General features: G+C 34.9%; 1 long non-coding RNA gene across 2 annotated transcripts; it reads left to right on the forward strand.

The window, feature by feature from the left end:
- The first annotated feature begins 230 nt into the window (after positions 1 to 230).
- LOC132060721 (uncharacterized) lies at positions 231 to 2318 on the forward strand. 2 transcript variants are annotated; one of them, XR_009415990.1, is made up of 3 exons: positions 231 to 307; positions 825 to 902; positions 2037 to 2318. It is a non-coding gene; the product is annotated as an uncharacterized LOC132060721 (long non-coding RNA). The 2 variants fall into 2 exon arrangements; XR_009415991.1 differs by lacking the exon at positions 825 to 902.
- The last annotated feature ends 2976 nt before the right edge of the window (positions 2319 to 5294 follow it).

Below are 5294 nucleotides of genomic sequence, written 5' to 3' on the forward strand. Positions count from 1 at the left end.
CGGCAGATTTTTCAGATTAATTACGAAATTGCCACTGAATTCGTATTTAAAAATCTGCATTCTTCCAAATATTGAAACCAACATATCTCATTTATTATATGGTCAAATGGAGTGATTCAAAAGCCTAACTTGAGTGAAATTTCACAAGAAATCCATTGGAGGCATCAAAAGCGAGTTTTGGGATCGTTTGGCACGTAAACGAGCGAACGGTGGGCGTTTTTGCTATTAATGTTTTTTGGGGTTTCTCTCATCTTGAAAGCTTGGGTTTAGGAGAATTCAAGGATGTTCTTCAAGTTTCTTCCATGGGGTAAGATCTAAACCATAATCTAAGTATTTCCCTTTGATTCATTCCTTGGTTTAAGCTTTAATCCATGATTTCTAAAGTAGGAAATTGGGGTTTTCATGAAAGAGGGTTAATGGGTCTTTCTTGAGAAGTTCATAAAATTGGTTAGACTTCCTAAGTTGCTTTAAATGATGATATTGATTGGGTTTATGCTAGATTATGATGTATCTAAGGTTGTTAATAATCATATACCTTTCATTATTAGTGATGAATTCTTGAATTTAAGAGTTAGGGTTTATACCTAAAATTGGGGGGTTTGCTTGGATTTCGAAATTGGATGAATCCTTGAGTTAATTTAGCAATTAGTTGATGAATTTTGATCACCTAGTGTTTAATTGGATAATTTATCCCTAAATTTCCCGTTTTGCCCTTGTAGGCCTCGTTTTCCCAAATTCTAGGGTTGGTTTTTGATCCAATTTGAATGATAGCAATATACGTACCGATATTCATGATTTCTAATCTAGATTTCGAATATGAATAGACTTTCTTGATCTCGAGGCTCAAAGGAAAGGAAAGGCTATAGTGTGATTGTTGGTGATTTTGTTGTTCGGCCTTCCAGGTGGGTTACGGTTTACCCTATGGTGAGACTTCGTTTAGCGAAGCATATATTTAGACAATATTGTCGGACAAAGCATGTAAACCTTCCAGTATGAAGTTGGGTTGGATATTGACTTAGGTTGGGCCCTGTTGTATGATTGGGGCTAGCCACCCCGTTGTGTTGTGACTTGATTTGTTCTATTGTTGTTGGCTTGATGCCACGTGGTGATAGTAGATATTGGAGACTATTGTAGTATCTTACTTCTTGATGTTTGATACAAGGATAGTGTTCTATATGGCTTGTGTAGCCTTTTTCATGATATTGTAGTATCTTACTTATTGATGTTTGATACGAGGATAGTGTTCTATATGGCTTGCGTAGCCTTTTTCATGATATTGTAGTATCTTACTTGTTGATGTTTGATACGAGGATAGTATTCTATATGGCTTGTGCTTTGTTTCATGATATTGTAGTATCTTATTTGTTGACGTTACCTATGCGTGGTAATTGTGATATTGATCTGATTATTGACACTGAACTCATACATTGCACGCATTCTCATCCTTCATGATATACTGTTGACACAATGATGATATTTGAGGAAACACTGTGATGAGCTGGGCTCAGTTAGATGAGAGTGACGTGAGGACCAACATCCAATGGTTGTCCTGGAATAGAGGTTGTGCATAGCGATTGCCGAGCTTTTTGCCGGAATTGTGAGCTAGCGGTTGCCGAGGTTTGTGTCGGAGCCGTGAGGTACATGGACTTCACGGGCCCCCCATGAGTTGTGCTACCGAGACGTCGATATTTCCATCTGGAGTACATGTGTACATAACATTGCATTGCATATACACTTCATACATTATTGCATTGCATTGTACTTGGCTTTTGTTGTGATATTATTGTGATGTAATTGTGATATACGGATTTGGACTGAGTATTTGAGACTCGACACAATTGGGTTTAGATGTTATAACCTAGGCGATGACGTGTACTTGATTTCTAGCTTGTGTTTGACTTTTACCTTGATTGATTACCTGTTTATCTTACTTTATTGACTTGATATGTGTTAGCTAAACTTAGTCGGCCTATGATACCCACCAGTACTTGTTGTTTGTACTGACCTGCACTTACTGCATTCTTTTATGAATGTAGAGTTCCAGGTAGGGTCGACCTCTAATTTTCGTGGCCGATTGCGGTGCGAGAGTTGCTGCTGAGAGTCTACAGGGTGAGCACGAGGACATCCGCCGCCTTGGAGATTCTTTCCTTATTTTATGTCTTCTTTGATATTCCAAGACATATTCAGACTTTTGATGTATTATTGAGATTTTCAGACTCGTAGATGTTAGCTAGTTGCTCTTGTATGATTAGACAGATTTCTGGGGTGGTTTGATGTACTTCTGCATATTCTATCTATTATTATGTCAGACTTACGTATTTCTATTTCTTCCGCTTATTTACTTGTTGTTTCATGTATTCGAGATTGTTGGGATAAGGGTTCGCCTACCGAGGTGGGAAAGGTAGGTGCCCGCGCGACTCAGCTAATTTGGGTCGTGATACTTTGTCCGAAACATCTCTGTTTAAAGAGAAATTGCAAAAGTGAGACCTTTCAATGGAAGCAAGAGATACAGTTCAATTGCAGATAGTTCATTATGCACCTGCATTAGCTGATCACATTGAAAAATCATCATCATTATTATTATATTTTTCTTTTACTTTTCTTGCGAAAATGTCGAGTACTTTGGGCTAAAACAAAAATGGGAACTCGTGTGAGCAGAAGGCAAAAATGCATCATTGTGAGAGAACTTATTTAGGTTGGAATTCATTGTATCAAAATAGTTAATCAATAGAGCAAAACAAAGCAAAGCATGAGTTACTAGTAAATTGACTTATTATGCCTCCACTCTTCGTTACATGACAAGAAATCTACAATGATGGTGTCAAAGGTCGAAAATGAACGAATATTTAATTAAGAGACATTTTTTGGGAAGGTGACGTGTAAATAGGCTACTACTAATTGGTTTATAGTATGTCGTTTGAAATTTAGGGATATTAAAAATGTCAACTCCACCTCCTTGCACGATTAGTTTAATCGTTTTAAATTTTAATAATTGATATTTGCTAGTATTAGTTAGAAAGATATGCTAGTATCAGTGAGAAAGATATATGGTTTTGTCATTCTGCAACATGACAAATTACAGTATTTTCCATCCTATATCATTTCCCTTTTATCTAATCAGCACTAACAACCATTTTTTATTTCCCGATCTCTCTCTTCATTAGTTATGATCTTAGTAAAATCCGCATAACATAAGTTGTAATAGAAATTCACCATAACCCCTTAATCAAAGATTTTGAATTTGAATCAGGAGAGTAGAATTTTTTTTTGTTAGGGAGTGTCTCCTCTTTAATGGCAAAAGCAGATTTAGAATACAACATATGATTTGGCTTATTTAGGTGGGATCTAGCTTCACGTGCACCCAAACTTCATCATTGATCATGTATAGTAAGGTTATATTTTATCAAAAGTACTTAATGTGAGTGTGCCCGCACGCGCGTGTGCGTGACACACACACCCAAGTTTAAAATATCATATGATGCAGGTTATTGGTTGCACCTCTCTGAGTTAGGTTAGGTGTTCAAATCTTATGTCTATTGTGTTATCTTTTTTCTAGAATTTGGGGCACCCACGGTGATGGGTTCTAGTGTCCGTTCTTGCATTTTAATTAAGCACTTTTTTTTTTCTTTGTTTGTATGGTTTATTGTTTCAGACATTTTAAGTTTGACATATTGAAATTCTATTGTGCTTTGTTACCATAAAATTTTGTATAATTAACTAAATGAATATATTAAAAGTTTAAAATTATAGCTGTGGAGGATGTAACACATAGCCAATGTTTCATGATCCCAACATTTTCAACATAAGAGTATATATATAAGAAAATTAGTGCACTACATATGTAATATACGGTACGAGAAGGTCGAGCCCCATCAAACTTATATTTTGGATCCGCTTCTCGTAATAGTGCACCCATTTTCTGAAAATTGTGAATCTGTTCTTAATTTTATGAGAACCCAATAGCTTTTAACTATAAACTCAATCATTATTATATAGTATTAATTTGAGAATTATAGTATCTGAGAAACTTCAAGTTCTTGATCAACTTTTTTAATGAGTCTAGCCATATCCGAATTAGTTGTGAACCGGTAGATTTTGAATATGGGATGATTAAAAAGATCACCATACCACTGAAAAAACTATCCAAATATTTTGATAATTAATTATATATATTATTTTTACCAAGAATATCATGGACGGTGTCTTCTTTTACTCCGTATTATACATGAGTAAAGCTAAGGAAATAGGAAGTCATTTAGTGCCTATCTATCATGCATAATTCCAATTTCCATGTACGTGTTGTCATTGCAACGGTAAAGTAAGAAGCATAATTGAAGAAAATGGGACCAAAGCCAAAAAGGAAAACACAAATAAAAGGGGAAAATCACATTGCGGGCGCAATAATAGTGTTCGATATAATGCGTTAGCCCCCACCCCCTTAAATGACATCCCATCACCACCCCACGCGCTCTTTGTCGTCTTCGTCTTCTTCTTCTTCTTCTTTTTTTTTTTTTGCTTTCTACTACTAATAAAAAGGAAAAGGGTCAAGTATATTCCCGAACTATTAAAAATGGATTAATTTTACCTTCCGTTCCGTTATGTTTTTTTGGCTTAAATATACCTTTACCGTTATATTTTTTGGCTCGAAAATGCCATCCAACTATCAAACTAGTTTTAAAATACCCTTTTTATCAACGGTTACTCCAAAACAAGCGAAAATAAACTAATGAACAAATGAAAAATTCAAGTTTGATAATTATTTTTATTTCCTTTTTTATTAATCTCATTCCAACCAAATAAAAGGAAGAAACTGATAATTTTTCTATTTCTTGATGATTTTTCAAATCTAAGGGAAGATTAATTGACTGTTTGGCAAGCTTATAAAATCTAACTTATTTCGAGAAGTGCTTTTACTTTTCTTTTTTTTTTTAGAAAAGTAATTCGTGTTTGGCCAATTAAATTTAAAAAACACTTTTGAGCACTAATTAGTATTTGGCCAAACTTTTCAAAAAGTATAAGTTTATTTTTCTCAAAAGTTCTTTTCAAAAAAATACTTTTGGGCAAAAACTATTTTTTATCTTCCAAAAAACTGCTTCTGCTACTCCACAGAAGCACTTATTTTTTCTCAAAAGCTTGACCAAACACCTTTTTCTTTTAAAAAAAATAAGCACTTATTAAAAAAATTAACACTTTTAAGGAAAAATAGGCTTCGGCTAAACAGGCTATAACAAAGCCAAACAACCCCCCGCCCCTCGTGGCCCCACAACCCACCCCAAACCCCCACTATTATTTCT

Source organism: Lycium ferocissimum, chromosome 6, assembly GCF_029784015.1.
Source record: "Lycium ferocissimum isolate CSIRO_LF1 chromosome 6, AGI_CSIRO_Lferr_CH_V1, whole genome shotgun sequence".
Taxonomy (NCBI): Eukaryota; Viridiplantae; Streptophyta; class Magnoliopsida; order Solanales; family Solanaceae; genus Lycium; species Lycium ferocissimum.